The following is a 21,223-nucleotide window of genomic DNA, read 5'->3' as shown; positions in this document are numbered from 1 at the left end:
CCCTTAGTAGCTTAGTATCCCTTTGGCTTCTCTTCTGTTTCGTGCTAAGAGAACTCAAATCCCAATTACTCAAAATATGCTGGGAAGAAATGTAAAATTATTATCTGTTGGGTCTTTAAGCAGCATGACTCACTCCTTTGTGTGCTTCTCTTTCAACAGACTAAAACATCATCTGCAAAGGTACCTGCATTAGTTAATTGCAGCAGAAAGACTCAGAAGCCCTATAGTGCCTTCAAGGCTAAGGCTCGGATCCTGTTAATGGTAAACCACTGACCATCATCATTGTCTTAGAACTGCAGAGCAGGAAGGGACCCTGTGGATCATCCGGTCCAGCTCCTGTCAAGGTGGCACAGCGAGGAACTGAACTCCAAAACTCTGGCTTCACAGGCAGGGACCTCAACCACTGAGCTGTCCCAGCAGAGAGGATGCCTGTAGCACAAGCGGTTTGGGATTTTTTTAGCATCTGCACAAAGGGATCCCCTGGCATTTCCTTCTGCAAATGCAATTCCACTTCGTTCAAATGCTTCATCTCTCGCTGCACAACAGGGAGCTGAGACTGCAAGTTCAACAGGATTCATGCCTTATATTTGTCTGACACAACAGCTTTTCAATGATAGTACAGCCAGTGCTCAGGAAACTACCAGTCCTCATTTATTCTGGTGCATCTTCCCAACAGATGACAGGAACCACAAAACATCCTTCCACATTCCACAGATGGCAAGAGGGACTTTCTTGCAGATCCTGAGCAGTAGCTGTGATTGTCTGCTGCATCGAAAGCAAAACAAAGAATCTTGTGGCGTTGTAAAAGGCCAATAGTGCCCATTTGGCACAGGCTCCTGTGGACTGCGGCCCCATTCTTCAGATACATCTTCAGGGAACCATTTGCAACACACACATCCTCATGCAAAGGTCGCCTCCAACAGACCTTCATCTCCAGCACCACATAGTTACAAACTAGCATCATTTTAATTCCTGGATGCTGGATTGGTTCACTCTGTAATACCAGGTTATACTGTGCATCCAGGCAGACTGGATGGATGGGGGGGGGAGACTCTATACATTCCAGTAGGACCGTCTCCCTTTCGAGTCCGGATCTAGAGTGTTTGCACATGACTCTGGGGCACAGGGATAGATCTGGAATGGTGCTGGTGTACCGTTCTCCCCGTGACCCAGCAGTATCCCTGCCAGAGGTGGCCAAATTCATTTCGGTTGCAGTGTTGAGGTCACCCGGATTATTTATAGCTGGGGAATTTCAACATCCATGCTGAACCAGAACTATCTGGCCCATTCCTGGAGTTCATAGATGCCATGATGGCCATGAACGTATCCCAACATGTCATCTGCCCTGCACATTCAGCTGGCCACCCCCTGGTGTTCTCGAAGGCAAAGGTGGAGATTGACCTGAGGGTAGGCACTGTGAACTCCTGCCCTCTCTCATGGAGAGATCACTTCCTACTCAGATTCAACCTGTCAATCGCAACCCCCCCTCCGGAGGGGGGAACAGACCTGTGAAAATGGTCCACCCTCGTAGGCTTCTTGACCGGGAACTGTTCCAAGAGGCTCGGAGGGGGGCTTCTGGCCAACCGGATAGACAACCCGGTCGAAGCCCAGGTCAATAGATGGTACCTGGAGATGACCCAGGTGACTGACATGATCGCCCCCAAACGCCCTCTCCGCTCTAGAGCTCACACTGATCCTTGGTATAAAGAGGGGCTGTGAGCTATGAAGTTATCAAGGAGATGGGTAGAGAGAGAGCAGGTGGAGAAGAGATCACTCTGCACAAAATAGGATGGCAGTCAAAACGATGGCCAATAAATACGCTAATGTCCTCAAACAGGCAAGAAAGACTTTTAACATCCAGAGGAACGGGTGAGGCTGTGAACCGACAAGTGGAATTATTCTGGGTGGCCCATGACCTTACCAGTTCTGGCAATTCAGGGCCTCATTTGGAGTTCACCAGTGATCAGTGTGCAGCCTTTTTTAGAACAAGAATGGATGCCATTCGTGCTGACCTTGACTCTACCAGCAGTTTAGCTGATCCGGGGAGTGACCATTGCTGCTCCATCTCCCATTGCCCAGTTAGTTCAGTTTGACCCTGCAGTAAAGGAGGAAGCCTCCCTGGTGATGGCTAGCTGTAGACCCACCTCCTCCTCGCTGGATCCTTGCCCGGTGTGGCTGATCAGAGCCACAAAGGAGGCTATCACTGATTGGTCATGAACATTATTAATTCATTACGGAGGGAGAGAATGCTTCCCTCTCGCTTAAAACAAACCATCATCCAACCCATCATCAGATGCCCCCAGTTAGCGTCGGGCAATCTTAACAATTTCCATCCGATACCATTCCTGGGCAAGGTGATAGAGAGGGTGGTGGCCAATCAGCTGCAGTCATACCTGGAGGAGCAGGACTGCCTTGACCCATTCCAGTCTGGATTCAGGCCACAATGGGCTACTGAGATGACATGGGTCACTCTGCAGGATGACCTTTTAAAGGAAGAGGCAAAGTGACGGGGCAGAGGCACCCTGTTGGTACTCCTAGATCTCTCAGTGGCTTTTGATACCATTAACCACAGTATCCTCCTGAACAGGTTCTCCAAGGTTGGGATTGGGGGCTTAGCCTTGAGCTGGCTCCGATCATTCCTCGAGGACCATGTCCAGAAAGTTCAGATAGGGCAGGAGCTGTCGGTACTTTCGTCCCGTCAGTGTGGGGATCTTCAGGGATCGGCACTATCCCCAGTGCTGTTTAACATCTATGTTAAGCCATTGTGAGAGGTCATCAGGAGTTTTGGAGTAAGGCGTCACCAGTATGCTGATGGCACGCGACTCTATATCTCTGTTAACACCTCTGCAGTGGATGCTGTCTGGAAGCTGGAGCGTTGCCTGGTCGCAGTACTGGAATGGACCCAGGCTCAAACTGAACCCAGACAAAACAGAGATTTTGTTCCTTGGGGAGACCTCTGATAGGTTGGGGGGGGTCCTTAGGCTGGATGGTACTCACCTCCAGTTTAGAGACCAAGTGCGTAAGTTGGGTGTTCTTCTGGACCTGGCTCTCTCTTGGGAGTCCCAGATTGCAGCCATGTCTAGATCAGCCTTCAACCAGCTTAGGCTAATCACCCAGTGTTGCCCCTATCTAGACAAGGACTCCTTCAGGACTTTGGTGCATTCCCCGGTCATCTCCCACATCGACTGCTGCAATGCCCTTATGTGGGGCTTCCCTTGAACCTGATCTGAAGACTTCAGAAGGTCTAGAATGCGGCAGCCAGAATGATGGTTGCTCCAAGTAAATTTGACCACACCACTCCAGGTCTAGTTCGCCTCCATTGGTTGCCCATCGCGTTCTGGATTAGGTTGAAGGTTCTGACAATCACATACAAAGCCCTCCGGGGTTTGTGCCCATGTTACTTGTCAGAGTGTCTGTTATTTCCCCCATTGTTATCTACAGGGGGGTTCCATCCTTCCTTTGAGCCTCTGATCTCCCGAATGTAACTCATGAGCTGTTCTCCCAAGCTAGGAGTCCTCCTGAAGCTCTCCGTGTTCCTGATCTCTATGACTTGGGGCAGAAGCAGAAACTGAAAGGAGAGAAACATTCTTAAGGGCTGGTTGTCTGAGAGTCTCACTCCTGAAGCTTCTCTCCCCTCTCAAAGTCTGCAAACGATCTTGCTTTGTTTTGTGGTCAGTCTTCCAGACTTAAGCATGGGATTCCTTTCCAGCCTGTCATCTCAGCCAGGAAAGACTGCCTTGGCCACATCTCTCCCATCCTGATGTGCTTCCGGCTTTAACGACAGCTTCTCTATAAAAACCTATCCCTGGACTTGTTGTGAATGCTAGACAGGGGGAAGATAATGCCCTTGTAACTTCCTTAACTCCTATGGCTGACCGATGACTTAGGGAACCACTCTATAATTTTCTGGTGCTACTTCGGTTCCTGAATTTTCCCTTCCTTGTGGTTCTGAGATTTTGTTTTCTTATATTGAAGAGAGGTGCTGCTGTATGCAGGGAATTACTACTGGATGTTTGTTGCTTGTCTGGTCCCTCCTTCCGATTGCCAGTATTAAGCCAACAGAGCAGGGGTCCCCAACCCCCCCGGTCCTTGGCCTCGTAACCGGGCTGTGGCCTTGTCAGGATCGGGCCGTGGAAACAGATCTCCTGCCCCCCCCCCGCATGCACGCACACCCACTGCACACATGGCCCACCCGCCCCCACAGGTGCCCCGTCCCCCCAAACAGTCCACGGTTTGGAAAAGGTTAAGGATCACTGCAATAGAGGACATAGGTTGTCAGTTCATATACCGTAGAGAAATCTGAAATGTAGCTCAGTCATAACTGCCCCATCCAGCTGTTCAGAAAAGGGTTAAACTGAATGTCCGAGGAAGGTGAGACTTCTAGCCCTTGTTGGTCTCCTTGTATCTGGAGTCACCGTCTAAAGAGGAAAGCTTTGGTCAACATGGGTAAATTGTCTTCCATGGCATGAAGAGAGGCGGCAGTGAGAACCTCTTCGCATATTCAGATGAATCCTTCCCTTGAAAATAGGAAATACTGATATCTGATGGGTAAATGGTGCACATATATTTCTGTGGCTGTTTACTAGCAGAGGTTTGTGATGTAAGTTTGGATTTCACTTAAACTGAAAAAAGTAAATAGGTGAGCTTTATTTAGAAATGTTTTTCTGTGTGTCTAAAATGCTTAGAGCAAAGTGTCTCTCTCTGTGTGTATAAACTTTACATGTTTTTACATTTTAAAACTTCAATATTAGAAGAGATATATTTCTGTTTTCTGCTGTTTTATTGTGCCTTATTTTAAGGCAATAAGCCATTATATTTTTAGAATGAATTCAACACATTCTCATTGTTCTTTTTCACTTTCAAAACAATTTTTACTCTAAAAAAATTATGCTCCTGTATTTCAGGTGCAAGTGCATGCCTACAACTTAAGCTCTATTTTCATATAATACATTAAGTCAGAGGTGACTCAGTGGCATGCAATAACAACACTGTTAGGAATATACTCCCTCTGTGTCTTTATATATACGTATTTGTGAACCGGTGCCCCAAAGCACTATCCTTCTGTTGCTTGGGGGTATCCTGTAACTACACTCATTCTTCTCAAAAGTAACTGCATGATCTTTGTCATTATCATCCACTTCCTTATTTAGGAGGAGCAGGTGGAGTGAAATTTATTATTATTATTATTATTATTATTATTATTATTATTATTATTATTATTATTATTATTATTATTATTATTATTATTATTATTATTATTATTATTATTATCGTCATCATCATCGTCATCATCATCGTCATCATCATCGTCATCATAGTCATCGTTATTATTGTTGTTGTTATTAGTACTATTACTATTGTTGTTGTTGTTGTTGTTGTCTCTGCTAGACTATCACTGGCACGCTGAATCACTTAAATTAAACTTTAAAAATTACTTTAAATTTCTGTGAAATGATGATCAAAAACTATGGCCATGGGCAGTTTCTTGATTGGCATTATGCACAGAGCAAAAAAATTATGAATTTTAAAATTTAATCTAAGTGATACAGTGCATCAGTGATGATCTATCAGAGGATGATGATGATGATGATAATAATAATTTGCCAATATCTTGAAGCAGCTTATTTTAAAAGCTGTTTGACAATATTAGACTTTGACACTGACTATGGAGGCTGCAAGGCTAAATTTCAGTGCATTCCCAGCAATTACACACACGGGGAACAGACTAAACTAGAGTTGCACAAACCTGCACCTAAAATGTAGAAGCCCCTGGCGGGGATATAAAACTGTGCACGTTGGGGGGGGTTGTAGAGGCAAATTGGTTCACTCTAGCAGTTACATTATGTGGTACATTATTGCGTGGATTCAAACTGCTGGTCTTTTGCCCTTGCAGTCCAGAGGCTTCTGTGGTTTAATCCGCAGGGCCACCACATTAAATGTAATTAATTAAAGGTACTACGAAGCAAAGCTGGCTTTCTGAGCTCCAGTCAAGACCTCTAACCACCACTACAGTGCTAGCAGAGCAGTAGATTTAACCTGTGGATTCAGCCCCTGACCATCAAAAGGCGGTTAGTGGAAGCCTCTTTACTTTTAGAAATCACATTCAGACACTGGTTTATGAGAAAAATGTATAAAGCTAGTATGTTTTAGAAACGTACTTTGATATATAAAAGATGATAGGATTCCTGGTTCTAATTCACTGTTGTCACATGATTTTCCAACCAACTTCCAACCACCAACCACGTTTTTTCTCCCTAAGGCTATTCATTCTTTCTAGAGAAGCACTTAGAGGCACAAAGGGCTGCAAAGTCAAGAAGCGGGTCGGGAAATCTTCCAGAATTCCCCTCTTTCCCCCCCACTCCCATCGGCCCCGGCCCAGACCTTATTTATGGTATTCAGGGTTCTTTCAAGGCAATATCTGGAATGCATTAATTTCTGGCCAACGATTTCCATTTCCAATCAAGGAAGAAAGAGAGTGAGTGACTTTGTGTGGGGGTGGATGTTTTACCACAGGGGGAGGACACACACGACTGGGCTACTTCATCTGGTCACGGCACCCAGAATACAACCACGTGTTGTAAAGACTCCAAACAACGCCATCTTTCAAAAAGCTCCTTCCCTTTTTACTGCCAAGGCAGGGATGTTCAAGCCCACACAAGGCATGATTTACACAGATAAATTAAATGGGCTAAACTTGTTTGCCTACTTTACTTGCCCTGTACAGTTATCTGACACCTACTCTCCAAAGAGTTGTTTGCGAAGGAAGAAACAAGTGCAAATGGCTGGCTGAAGTTGTGTCAAGAAGAACCGTATGATATGACAACTCATAATCTCATCTTAATTATTCATTTGTATTTACTGGAAAGAAATGATATGCATGTGCACATTCCTTTGTTATGACTTCAGATGACAATTATAAGAATATTTCTAGCAAATAGCCCTAAAGCTGATTAGCACTAGCTTAATTGCTATAAAAAGATGGGGATTTTTTTGGTCCTCCAGGTATTATGCAATGCAGTTCCCAGTAGTTCTTACGGCATGTCTAATGATAAAAGATAATGGACATTTGTAATGCAAAGTATCTGGAGGGCTAAAGGGTCCCCATCCCTGGTCTCTCAGATTTGATGCAAGGTTGGTTATACCAACAACATTCCAGATATGCCACAGCCATGACCAGCAAATTGCAAGGAAACCGTCTGTGACAAATCAGGTGATACCAGATATTGTGAGCTTGTAAATCCTCATGCTTTCTCCCTTTTGCTGTCCTTGACTAATCTGGAGAGTCTTTGGGTTATAATGATACGGAACGACCAAGCTTCATTTCTCCATCCACAGATCCAAACCTGCTTGCTTGTAAGGTGGGAGAGGACAATAGAAGTTTGGACCAATAAGCTAAAGAATGTGCAAGACATAGCAGACGGAAAATCAAAACAGGACTGTCTGCACTGCTGATCCTGTCCTCCCTCTGTTGCCACTTTTGCCAGTAATTCTGCTTGGTTGTGTCACATCAGCACAATAGGAATAATTGGTTGGTTGGTTGGTTTGGGCCATAACAAATCCAGACAAGAGAAACACAACCCAAATAATAAAGCAAAAAAAAAATCAGGCAGGGGAGTGCAGCATGAAATGGAGCTACGTGGAAAGCATCACCATAAGCCCACAATTTGCAAGTCAAAAGATTTTTGCTGTTGCTGCACTGGGAATAATGTACAGTACCTGTAAATTCAGAGCAGGGAATCTGCAGATATGCAAAGGATATAACTTCTGAAAGTAAACTGCTATATGTTAAGAAATTTCCATAGTCTGATAGTGAGTTACACAAACTGGCATGCAACCGATACATCCTCAGAGATTTCTTAACTTACAACCATTCAATTCCAAATGCTACATCTTTTGTTTAACGATGCAACAGGATTTCCATCATAGAATAAATAAGCAAGGAAAAGAAAGAAGCATCCTGGTTTTCAGGCAGCATACTGTTATTCTGAGAGTCATACTTCTCACAAGGACTGAGAAAAATATCTAATTCTATCTTTTCTGTTCTACAGCACATTTTTATTCATATAATAATACACAATCATTATACAGGATAAAAGAGACAATGTTTTAGACCTAATTGATAAACGGAAGATCAATAAGTTACTGGGCCCAGATGGCAGCCACCCAAGGGTTACTAAGGAACTGAGAAATCAAGATCCTGATCTCCTAACTAAAATATACACCTTGTCTCTTAAAACAGTCATAGTGCCAGATGTCACACCAATCTTTAAATAGGGAAGGAGGGGGGACTCTGGAAACTACAGGCCGGTTATCCCAACGTCTGTTCCAGGGAGAAACCTTTTAGAATTCTTTGAAAAGGTCAACAGGCATGTGGATGTGGGTGAACCATTAGAGATTATCTATTTGGATTTTCAGAAGACGTTTGACGTGGTCCCTCACCCAAGGCTGCTGAGAAAACTCCACAGTCAGGGGATAAGAGGGCAGGTCCTCTTATGAATGGGTTGAGAACCAGGAAACCAGGAGAGTAGGTCCAGTCAACAGGCGATTTTCACAATGGCGAGAGGTGAAAAGCGGCGTGCCCCAGGGATCTGTCCTGGGACCAGTACTTTTCAATCTGTTCAGAAATGACCTGGAGGCAGGGATAAGCAGGGAGGTGGCCAAGTTTGCCATATGCTTTCTGGGAATGCTCCCGTTTTGTAAACATAACTGAATTGTTTCTTTAATTCATGGCTAAAGGATGATACCCGTTCAAGAGTCTAAATTTAGCCTCCAGCTACTGCAGTACAGAAAAGTAAATCAAGTAAAATTAAGTGAAATAAACAAGCCCTGGCGCTCATTATGTCCAATAATAATCATTGTTTGCCATCAATTTAATTCCAACTTATAACAACTCTAGCCAGGGATTTGTAGGTATACTCTTGAAGTGGTCTACATTTTCTTCTTCTGATGGTACCCTGAGACAGTGCAGTTTGTTCAGGGCTAAGAGGTTGGCTCTTTTCCTCGGACACACACTGGAGAACTGCACTCAGAACCTCTGACATTTCAGCCAAATATTTAACTCACTGAGCCATCTATGCTCTCCAAGTAATGTTCACCTGGAAACATGCAGTGTATTCTGGTGGTTTGTTACAACTTTCTGCTGCAGAAGCTGGGACAGTAGATCGACTTGCACCCTAATACACTGAGCCTCATGGCACAGTGGTTAAACTGCCGTACTGCAGCTAAAACTGTGCTCACCACCCAGGGTTTAATCCCATGTAGCCGGCTCAAGGTTGACTCAGCCTTTTATCCTACTGGGGTTGGTAAAATGAGTACCCAGCTCGCTGGGGGGGGGGGCAATGTGTAGCCTGCATAATTGTAAAGCATCCAGAGAGTTCTTGAAGCACTACCGGGCGGTCTATAAGCAGCACGCTTTGCTGTTTGCTAATGCAAAATTACATCCAAGTGAGAACCACTATCCACCCTGGAGTGGAAATGGTGGCCCTTTCTTGGCAGAGCACAGCCATGGCACCCTAGCCATAACACAGGTTCCCACAAAGTGAGGGAGTGCCCTCTGTTCACCATTTTGCTCAGGAACAGGCTCAGATATACCCTGACAAAGTCAATAAGAGCATCACGCAGTGGTTTATTGAGAATCATGGCTAAGTCCACCTGGACATCACCTACTCTGCTGGCTTTATAAATGTAATCAGCATCAAGAAAACCACTGATCACCTGCACCTTCTGTATGACACAAAAGGATGCTTGGCTGTTCACCGAATCACACCAAAAAAGGCAAAGTACAAGATCTTCACGGGCACCAAGAGGGTCCCACACTTTCTTACTAACAATGGTGAGACCGTTTGCTATCTTGATGGTGTCATTAAGGTGAGGAACACTATTCAGATTAGCCCAGAGACAGGCAAGATTGCAGACCTTTGACACAGGCAACTTGTGCGTGGCAACTTGGGTCATACTGATGTGACCATCAACTGCATCCGTGTGGCTTCCATATTGATGGCAATGGTAGCAGCTTTGCCCGTAGGCTGTCCAACATCTTTGTTATTGGCGAGAGTGAGAAGCCTTGAATCTCCCTTCCCCATGGAAAGGGAATCCATGTTCCCACTGCAGGAGAGAGAGAGGGAGAGAGGTAGAGAAAGAGAGAGAGAGAGAGAAGAGGCTGGCCGCCTAATGGAACAGGGATGGAGTCCTCTAGAATGCTTGTGCATTTGGTCAGTACCCTGTTTGTCTTCAGATAAGGAAAAGTTGAGATTCCCAGTGGGGTTTAGCTGAACGAGTGATTGTTTAGCACTCTGGAGACCTGAGTTTCAATCCCTGCACAGCCATGGAAATTCACTAGGTGTGTATGTGTAACTAGTAAAACCAGTCCTGAAATATCTCACTTAGTTTGAAAGCCTTTTAGGGTTGCTTTAACTCAGTTCTGACTTAATGGCTCATAACACACAAAGACCCACTAAATGCAGTAAGACTTACTTCAGAGTAAAAACGGATCCAAGTGTGTTATAGCCGTGTGAGCTGGCAATGACAAGTTTCAAATCTCATTTCTTCAAATAAATTGAGAAAATTACTATTCTCTTAGCATCATCCTTGCATACGTACCTCCGATATAAGGATAGAAATACTGACTTATTTTAGGCAGTTGTCCTAAGAACTTTGGCTGCTAACTATATTCTTTCTCTCTTCCATGGCGCATTGTCCTGTCCATGCATAATAGCTAATGCCTACATTTCTTTCCGTGGAACCAATTTGCTTAGGGTGGCATTCATCCCTTGTAAAACACCAGTGGATTGATCTCCTTTCTTCCCCAAAGAGTGTGGGAATACTTAGCTTATCCAACTGTTAGGCTGCTGGTGCCAGGAGAAGTTTGACACTTTAAAAGGAAAAAAAATCATGGAGAAGCATTTCTACACAGGCGCAGTTCAACATACACATAAGAAGTAAAGAAAGAAAGAAAGAAGTAAAGAAAGAGGTAAAGAAGTAAAGAAAAAGAAGTAAAGAAAGAAGTAAAGAAAGAAAGAAAGAAGTAAAGAAAGAAAGAAAGAAGTAAAGAAAGAAAGAAAGAAGAAAGAAAGAAAGAAAGAAAGAAGTAAAAAAAGAAAAAGAAAGAAAGAAAGAAAGAAAGAATCACATTCCACACAAGATATAGGCATGTGAAGAGGAAATTTCACCAGGGGCCTCTAGTGGTGGGATGGAGGGGAGGGAACCTTGTCCAGAGGCCCAACTCCAGCTACTGAAATTTCCCTCTGGACTTTCCTCCTAGAGAATAGGCTGACTGAACATTGAGCTTGCTCGGCTGTGCTTACTTTCCTATGTGCATACTTATTTCCTGGTGGAAGAGATATAGATCTTGTTTTATAGATAGGTATGGAGCCCCCACCTACTTTCCATTTTACTTGGCTGGCTATCTTCACAGTGAGACTCGGGCAATCCCAACTCTCGGTGGCTGAACAGCTCAGTGAGTTTTATTGCCTGGATTCAGTTGCAGGCTGTTGGCCCTTCGCTGTTCAGCCACAGCTGTCCAGACACTATTTGGAAGGACCAAGATCCTAGTTGTTCAAAATAGATCCAATGCTGATGCCAGTCACCTTTTCCCAGCAATTTAACATAGAGGTTGAACAGGAAGGGAGATGAAATGAAGTCTGGCAACGAGGCAGCTTTCCTGATCACCCTGGAGGGCAGTTTAGAGCGAGGGGTTGAGCCAGCTGTGTGGCCTTTTCCCCCATCGAATGTCATAGGCAGCTCAAGAGAATATTCTCAGGTCTGTCACAAAACTAGGTCACTTTCCAGATCATCCTCTTATTTTAGTGAGATTACAAAAACCTCAGCACATAACAGTTTAGCCACGCACATAAGATGCTGAAGTATATATTTCTCAGAGTTAATTCAGCACAGACATGAATCGGTCAGGGAACTCACACTGCCTGCTCCCATATAGTTGCACATCTTACCCCTCCCTTCTCATCTGCGCAGCCAAAAGGGCAGCATGCCATCTTGTCTATTCTCTACAGTGTCCGGAGGACTGTTCCTGATTCCACTGAGCCACTGCCAGACCATCCACTGGGCAAGGAGAACAACGGTATATCATTGATTATTGGCTTAATATTTCAGTGGTAACAGCACCCTGCTCAGGCCTCAAAGGAACCTGCTTTCAATTTGCACACTCAACCAGGATAACTGAATTTCTCTTCTAAATCATCATCTTAGAACTGCACAGCTGGAAGGGACCCTATGGATCTTCAAGTCCAGCCCCTGTCAAGGAGGCACAGGTGGGGAATTGAACTCTCAACCTCCAGCTCTGCAGCCAAATACCTAAACCACTGAGCTATCCAGCACTACAATAAAGACATGCTAAATAGGGCAGGAGCTGGCTGGATAGCTCATGAGTGAGGTACTCGGCTACCGATCCTGCTGAGGTTGGGAAGCTGAGTTCCCTATGGAGCATCCCAGAAGAACCAGCCTACATAGCCTTGGGCAAGCTGCACAGCCCCAGGGTGCCCCAGAAGGAGGGAGTGGTAAACTCTTTGGTAAATACTTCCTACCTAGAAAATCCTGGAAAGCATCACCAGAAGTCAGAACTGACTTGATGGCACACAGTTACAGTATTGTTAAAAATGGCCATAGACCGCCAAGGCTGGCACTGTTTCTTGCAGAAAATTCCCTGCAGCCGAAGCAAACCTCTCAGCCTTGAAGTGAACTGCAGTGCAACTTCGTACTTTGTAACACAACACGGCGTGCTCTGTATTCCACCCTCCTGGCTGCCTTCCTGGTTCCCATAGCTTACTTACCAGGAATGTTAATAAGGTTGTAAAATCTCTTGGAACAACATTCCCTTTAGAGGGGTATAATTCCATCAGAAGAGGAATGTTTGCAGCAAAATACATTTGTGGCAGAGATGACTGAAAACGATCGTGCCACCTCTTTTGGGAAAGAGTCCAGCTCTCTGGTATATGGAGGGCAGACCAAGAGGCTCACAAAGACGCCCTCCTCTGCTCCCCTCTCCCCAACCCCCACCCTTGGGGTTTCACTCATTCTCAGCTGCAAAGAGGGCAGCCACACAGAATCTAGTACACGGGTGGGAAATGCACAGCCCTCGAAGTATTCATGGATTACAGTTCCCAACAGCCGACATAGCCCTTCACGTGGTGAGTTCAATGTCGAGCAACCCTCACGTTTCCCTACCTCTGCTCTAGATGCTCCTTTGCTTTTGCTTTTAAGGAAATGGCACCCAATTAGTACCTCCAAAGGAAATTTGCAAAGGGGGAGGTAATCTGCAAAGTAGTTTGTTACATAATTGGTGCACACAGCATGCACCACTGCAGCACAATGCACCCGTCTCTGCACATCAAAATAATAAACTTAAGAATCAGGGGGGAACGTGTTCACTGTCTCCCTCCCCACACTGAACATGTGTATTACACAAAATTACACATCCGTCATGTGCATTTTTAATAGGAGTGACCAAAGGGGGGGGGACCTTTCAGTAAAAGGGTTCTGTCTACAGTGGAGAAGGAGATTCCCAGAAACCTGTTGTTGGTCTTGGCCAGAGTCTGCTGCTCTATCTTTCAGCTTTTCTCACTGGTTTCGGTTCCCAGAGTGCTTACATTCATTTTGTTTCTATTCAGTCCTTCTTCCAAGTAGTTCAGCACAAGGTGCATTATCACCTTTCCCCGTTTCTCTGTTTTCCTCTTTAGTCAAAGTCCAAATGCTCCTCCTAAGTATTAGGGTTCCAGCACTTTACTAGTTTTAAGATGAAATATGCAGGAATTTTGGCTCCCGCCATGTTGCCTTTGACTCTTCCGCCATCACAGTAAGAGTGGGATCCTGAGAACGTCTCTGAAATTGAATTCGCCCTTAAAATTGAATTAATCTCTTGAGCTCCAAATTCCCTAGAGCCCGGCTATTCATAATGGGGGACTTGAATGCAAGATTAGGCTAAAACAACAGTGCACATTTTTTCCCTTCTGAAAAAAGATTGTGTCCTTGTAATGAAAGCAAAATTGAAGCTTTGAAACACATTCTCTTTGAGTGCAATCTTTACAAAAATGAGCCTATCAAATTGCTCAAGCCTATAGTGAATGTAGGACTCTGATTTGGTATATAAAGTATTTATTAAGCGGCACAAACAAGAAAATTTTTGACCCCTGCCTAACTCCGTTATAAAAACAATGTCTGGGTAATCTAATTAACTTATGCTGTTTTAGCTATCTCAAAATGTTTCAATTGCTTCCATTTATTTTAAATATTACATATATGTATTTTATTGGGTCAGAGACCACAAATATTGATTGATTGAGGCAGGCCCTAGCAAGGCTACTGACAAGGAGACCACACACCAGTAATTTCGGGTTAAGCACTATTCATGTAACATTTATTGATGAGACATAAGAGACAGGGTATAAGACAAAAGGTACCAAGAGAAGTCTCCCATACTTCCCACTCCCATGAGACACTCCCTCATCCAAAAGACCCTTCTGTAGCGGGTGTTCAGTCCTCAGCAAGGATGATGGGAGCAATCCTTGCAGCGCTGTCAAAGCCCACCTGTCTCTTCCTGGGTCATCCTTCTTAAAGGCATTGAACTCCCTTGTGGGCAAAGCAGGGGACATACTATGGTTTCCTGGGCAGATCCAATCTGTTGCCATGCAGGAATGCTTATTTCATTTGTACATTTTGAACCATCTGCCACTGACTTGGCTTTAGCTAGCCATAAACTACCTTCTTCAGGATTTAGCAAAATTGAAAACAAACGTTGCTTTATTTTCTCCTCTCCAACATTATTTTCAAAACGCAGATAAAACATGTTTTCCTACCACATCACAGGGTAGCAAAGAAAAATTATAATACCCTTAAGGTGAAGAGAAAGCACCACTTCTGTTCAGGAAACCCACGGAAGGGATTTTCTCGATAACCAATCACACAAGATGGGTAGAGGAAATACGTCGCCTAATCTAACATGAAAGGCGCCTAAGGACGCACCACACACCCCGAAATATGACAATGCAAAGACTGATAGTTTCCTTCCACTGAAGAGAAATGACTACTTCTCTTCAGGAAAGCCCATGAAAGTCATTTCCTAGAAACCCAATCACACAGGACAGGTAAAGGAAATCCTTTTCGTAATGAAAATTGCACTGTTAAGCCACCACCACCCCGATTATGACGAAGCCAAGCCTGACGTTGTCTTTGAACAGAAGAGAAATCACCACTTCTCTTCAGGAAAGCCCACGGAAAGGCGCCTAAGGACGCACCACTCCCCCGAAATGAAACAATGCGAAGACTTTTGCCAGAACGAACCCATCTTCGAAAGGCGACAATGCCAAACCTGCTATGACTATGGAGCAGAAGAGAAACTAACAATTCTCTTCTCAAAAGCTTAAGTGCTCTCCTTGACACCCTCCCTCCAATTATGGGTGGAAGGAGCTCTTCAGCTGCAGCACGAGATGATGCCAAGCCTGCCTATTTCCCTCTAAGGGAAGAAAAGCCAATGCTTCCCGTCCTGAAAAAAAATCAATACTAGGATTATCTTGACACCCAGTCACATGAGACGGGTACATGAAATATTTCTCATGTCTCAGCTTTAAAACAGCACCCCTCTCTAAAAGGCGACGACAAAAGCCTGTTAAATTCACAGTAACACAGGAGAAGCTATCGCTTCCCATCAGCCAAGGAAATAAGCAGCCTTTGCATTGTCTCATTTCAGGAAGTGTCACTGATGGGGCAATTTTAATGTTGGGGTGGGGGACATATTTCTCAGCCCCTACCTGGGTGGATGTCAAGGAAATGCTTTCCATGGTCTTCCCTGAAGAGGATTCAGTCACTTATTAAGAGTCTCTCTTGGGGTAGAGAGAAGAAAACAAGTCTGATGGGGTCGTTTGTAGCTTCTGGGAATAGCTGATTCAAAATTTGGGATGCAGCACACTATTTTAAGCAGAAGCGTGCATTAAATGGGTAGAAACACACCCATAGAAAGATTGTTTCACTTGTTAAACCACTCCTGTCCATCCCTCTCCACTCCCAGGCCCACCCCTTTCCTTTCACACACCCTCCCGCAATGCCCCCTCTGCTCCCAGCTGCGTCCCTTGCCTACCACAAATCCCCCTTCACCCCAACCCTCTTCTCTCTCCTCCTCTCAAACCCCCTCTATCCCCACCCTGCCTTTCTGGCCCAACCCAAGTATGGTCCCTCCCACCTGCCCCGCTCTCTTGCCAGTCCCTCCTCCACGCATCTCATCTAATGCCCATTGCCTTTTCCTGCCCACCTCAAGTGCGGTTCTGCCCCCTCACCACCCCTCATTCCCTCCTCGATGCAAGCCCTGTCTATCCCCCCCCCCCCGTATATTTCCGGCCACCACGAGCGTGGTTCCCCACCCTCCATTCTGCTGTCATTCCCTCCATGACCCAAGCCCTGTCCATTTCCTCCCCCCGCCCCACATTTGTGGCCCTCACAAGACTACTTCTCTCCCCCCCCCCCCGGAGCAAGTTCTGCCATTCCGTGCTTGCCGCACCGTCTGTCTTTCCCCTCTCAGGTCATTTCCTCCCCAACACACATCCCTTCCTGATGCCAGCTGTGTTCTCTCCCTTGATTTTTCTTTTGCTATCAAGCGTGCCAACTGACATCTCTCATTAGGAGGCATTTTTCTCTCATTTTGCCAATGGTTGTTGGCCACAGGTTAAAAGAAAAAAAGAATGGCTGGACTATGTTTCAAGTTCAGGTTTGGCAAATATAGCACTTCCATTTGGTCTAGTGTGGGAACGCTCTCCTCCAGGTCACTAGCCAATATCTGTTCTTCAGTGCAGAGTACACTGTCCTGGCACAGTGAGAGCGCCTCCTGACGGGTGTGTGTGTGTGTGACTCACTCATTCTGCCTTTTTTCCCTTAGAGTTAGTGCATAACTTCAAAGGATTTCTCCGGCCAATCCTGAGTGGCCATTAGGTAACTAGTGTCCTATCTGAATTCTGTCAACAATCTGTAATCTTGTTAAGGTTCATAAAAGGGAGTTCTCAGGGCGACTCTCTAGGAATTCGGCCGGTGAACATCTACATGTCCACTGCCATTTGGCATATAGAACAGTCACTCAAGTTCTTTCAACCAAGAGTTCACGTCCTTGCACGTCATGGCTCACTGAGCTTTCTAATGCAAAGTGCACATCTCTGACATGCTGCAGGGAGAAAAGAAGACAAAATTGCAATGGTGAGAACACTGATTTAGTTCCAGGAATAAGTACTTTTGCACTGAAATATTTCTGCTGTATGTTCACAGAAGCATTAAAGGCAACACACCTAAATTGTTCGAGTTCGCATTTGGCAACACAGCTCTAAGCAGAAAAACACACTGAAGGCACTAGAACCCTGACATTTCCATCCATGAAAAATCAGTCAAGAATATTAGAATGAGATATGTAGAATAGAAATTTAAAATCTGGCACACAAGAGCTTTCTTCTTTAACACAAGGAAAAAACTGTCAGATGAGAATAGTGTAAATGTGGGAAATCGCACCTTTATTTTGCCAGTTGACAATCCTGAATCAACTGTATGCTTTGATCTTAATTCCTGACACTCTCTCATTCCCTTTTCAACTTCTGCTTTTATTTGTTTTTGAATCTGAAGTAACCTAAGTGATGCCGTGTACGCTCTCCTAGTCTTTGATCCTGAAATGAATGAACATGAGTTTTCACCTATTCATAACCATGTTCTCAACCACTGTGTTACAGTTCCCATTTGGTTTTAAACAACATTAGGTGGAGAACTTTCAAAAAAGGATTTACAATGTCATAACGTTGTCCAATCCTAGGTAAACCTTCTATTTTTTTGTGTTTCATTATCTCTATGGAACTAATTGTAACAAGAATTTATACTTTACATTAAAGTATTTTACATTGTTAAATTAGAGGGAAGGAAACAATCAGCATTCACAGAAATGCTGGAAAGATAAACTACAAAAATGAATTCTCCTGCACCCATGCAGCACTTCACAATACAGGTATTTGACTTACTACAGCACTTCAACTCTGTACCTCCACTCTGTTCCTGTGTACATAAACTGGCAGCAGAGGCCAGCGCTTCCCCTGTAAAGACGGCTCAGATGCATCCTTTCTCTGATCCTGAAACGTCACTTGCACTCTTAGAGAGGCATTTGGCAGGCACATCTGGTTTCCTATACAGGGATAAGGCCTTGCGATACACATCCCTTAATAGCTCCGGGACAGACTGTAAAGACAGTCCAATTCCAACTAGCTTTTAATGATGTACTGTGCAAAAACAATGTATCTCTGCCACTGTTTTAATGATGCTTTCCCCACTACTGATTTTGTTTTATTTGATTGCTTTCCCTGCTATATATATATAGGCTGCTAATTTGATATGTTGAAGAGATGGATCTGCACTTCTCCATTGCTTTCTCAGATTAATAAAACAAGGCCCAGAATGTTTTTTTAAAAAATGTTGGTCATCTCTACGTGCCTTAAGTAAGTTTCTTTAAAATGAAGAAGAAAAGAAATACTTCCTCCTAAGGTTTACCTGACCTATTCAACAGTTTTCAGTCAAGAGTTTTCATTTCAACCAGTCAATCATAGCATTTGGCATCCCGTTTCTGCCATGTTTCTTCCTTGCTACTCATTATGCTCATTCAACAATCAGTGCACAAACGTATTTCAAAAGTCTGAAAAAAATGCACACCAAATAAACCAAAATGATAATGCAGCAGCTGACAAGAGATAACATGCAAAACAATAAGTACACTCATAACATAACAACATATATCTTCATGTATTGCTTCATATGGACAATATGAAATAGGGGGAAAATGTACCTCTTAACACCTAAAACTGAAAAGGAAAGCAGTCAAAAACTGTGCAATCTTTTCCTTATCATACCTTAGATGAAGGGGTTTGATCCCCTCCAGACACTTAAGATCAAAAAGCCCTGCAGAAATGATCAGTTTAGAAGAGACTCTACAAGGGTGACTCCCGCCCCCAACGCCCCCCCACAAGCAAGCTGGGACCTTGGAAGGGCAAAAGAGAGACAGACAGAAAGAGGTGGCAGGCAACAAGGCAGCCCCTGGGATGGCATTTTCTTCCACCCCCCTCCCCACTCCCGGTCTTTGGCAAACTGCGGACTGCTCCGACGCTGGGGTAATGAAACAAGAACCTGCACTGACTGGGGCCAGGAGCCCAGCCCTTGGTCCAAAGGGTCACCACCCTCTCCCGCCGGGCGCAGCGACCTACCTACCTCGCTTTGCCAAGCCAGCTGTCGTGGGATGGCCTCGTCTTACTCCCTTTTCCCTCCCTTCTAATTCGACATCAGTGGCAACTATAGCAACCAGAGCTGTGCAGAGTTGTACTTTGGGCAACCATTCCTAGGCTGGGCATGTTAGGGATCACGGGGGCTCTCGTCCCTCTGACACAACTCTACACAGCTCAGGGTCTGACCTTTCACTGTCCATCTTCCTGTCTTCTTTTCTGGTTGGGTAATGTTTAGGGACTTCACTTGGGCTCTTTCCCCCATGATTGGGCAGCCGGGTTGGCTCCCACCCACTCCCTCTGCCTCCTGGCTCATGATTGGGGGGCTGCGTGGATCCATCCGACCCTAGTCCTGCCCACCCTCAGCCTCCTGGTTAATTTCTGGGAGGGTAGTTTGGGTCCCTGAAGAGTAGCTCATGATGGGTGGATGAGCCCTCTGCATTTGTTTTCACGACTCACTCCATGTTAAAGGCAAGCCATGGGGTTTCTTCCACCCTACCGCTAACATTATGATGGAAAATGGAGTTTATGTTCCTTCCATTTTCCTGCCACATCATGGCACAAGAGACAGGAAAAGTAGATTTTTGTGTTTCCATTCAAAGCACAAGCTTTTAACATAACATTGAAAGGTTGGCAATTCATCAATCTGCTTTTGATTGATAGTGCTTTTGGACAAGTGCTCATTATAGCTAGTTTAGGGATTGAGGACTTATCTTTTATACATCAAATTACAGAGACTCCAGTGGCATAGCGGAGCCAGGACTTAAAGGGTCAAAGCCCCAAGGTAGTTTGACCACCACAGATGACGAAATGCAACAACTCTGTTTTCCCCGATTCCCTTTGAGCGCAGCTGCAACACTCACAGGAGCAGAAAAAGAACTAGGGATATTTTTGTGTTTGTGTGTGCTGAAAGGTATCCCTGTTACATTGCACTTTTGGTGTAGGGTAGACTGGACTGCAAAGGGTCTGTTAAAGTCGAGGGGAGGAACGACATGACATTTAACACACTCCTCCTCACCGAACTGCAAAGGACCCTTGATCGATTCTTTCAGCCGAATGTGGTCACGTAGACGCTCTCTGCTTTCCAACCATGGACAAGGGCTGGGGACCAGCCTTGGTGCCGGTGTGACTTCCTGCCCCTTTTCGCTGCTCCTGGCGCTCTCCTCTTCACTGCAAATCAGGGAGGCCCAGAGTCACTCACAGATTTCTAGCCAAGGGTCCTCACCTGTCAGCTGTTCTTGGCCCTTCCTCGGCTGATTGTTGCAGCCGCTGGGAGTTCAGCAAAAGGTGGAAGAAGTCATCTGTGGAGCCGCAGCAGTGGCAACACCAGCCCTCGATGCGCAGCACTGTCGCGGTGCGGTGGGGAACTGGTGTGCAGCATTTGCCTCACCCTGAAAGGTTGCTGATGAGCCTTCACTGGCCTTCAAGAACTGTCACACAACTACTTTTGAATCCCACTGAATTGTGCCAAACAGAAGACGTGCCCCAAGAATATTGCAAAAAAGGTGTAGGACAGCTCTTCAAAGGGAACAAACAAAACCCACCCACCCCCATAAAATCACCAGTCTGATACCTATTTTCATGGTGAAAATCTATCCAAAAGCTGCAGTCATACCTGGAGGAGCAGGACTGCCTTGACCCTTTCCAGTCTGGATTCAGGCCACAATGGGGAGGAGCTGTCACAACTTTCACCCCTTCAGTGTGGGCATCTTCAGGGATTGGCACTATCCCCAGTGCTGTTTAACATCTATGTTAAGCCATTGTGGGAGGTAATCAGGAGTTTTGGAGTAAGGCGTCATCAGTATGCTGATGGCACGTAACTCTATATCTCTGTTAACACCTCTGCAGTGGATGCTGTCTGGAAGCCGGAGCGTTGCCTGGTCGCAGTACTGGAATGGACCCAGGCTCAAACTGAACCCAGACAAAACAGAGATTTTGTTCCTTGGGGAGACCTCTGATAGGTTGGGGGGTATGGTCCTTAGGCTGGA

The 21,223-nt window shown here is 45.1% G+C and overlaps 1 long non-coding RNA gene and 1 pseudogene across 1 annotated transcript in view; one reads left to right on the top strand and one right to left on the bottom strand.

The window, feature by feature from the left end:
• Positions 1-1,311: 1,311 nt before the first annotated feature.
• On the top strand, positions 1,312-10,133 carry LOC140703708 (small ribosomal subunit protein eS4-like; annotated as a pseudogene).
• Positions 10,134-16,832: 6,699 nt separating this feature from the next.
• LOC140704648 (uncharacterized) overlaps positions 16,833-21,223 on the bottom strand; it is a 113,541-nt gene continuing 109,150 nt past the window's right edge. The window contains exon 6 of the long non-coding RNA XR_013541216.1: positions 16,833-17,155. This is a non-coding gene — a long non-coding RNA (uncharacterized LOC140704648). The remainder of the gene's footprint in view (positions 17,156-21,223) is intronic.

The sequence above is a fragment of the Pogona vitticeps genome, chromosome 2 (assembly GCF_051106095.1).
Source record: "Pogona vitticeps strain Pit_001003342236 chromosome 2, PviZW2.1, whole genome shotgun sequence".
NCBI classification, from domain to species: Eukaryota; Metazoa; Chordata; class Lepidosauria; order Squamata; family Agamidae; genus Pogona; species Pogona vitticeps.
The sequence above is the reverse complement of the archived record's forward strand: the minus strand, read 5'-3'. Positions and strand labels throughout refer to the sequence as shown.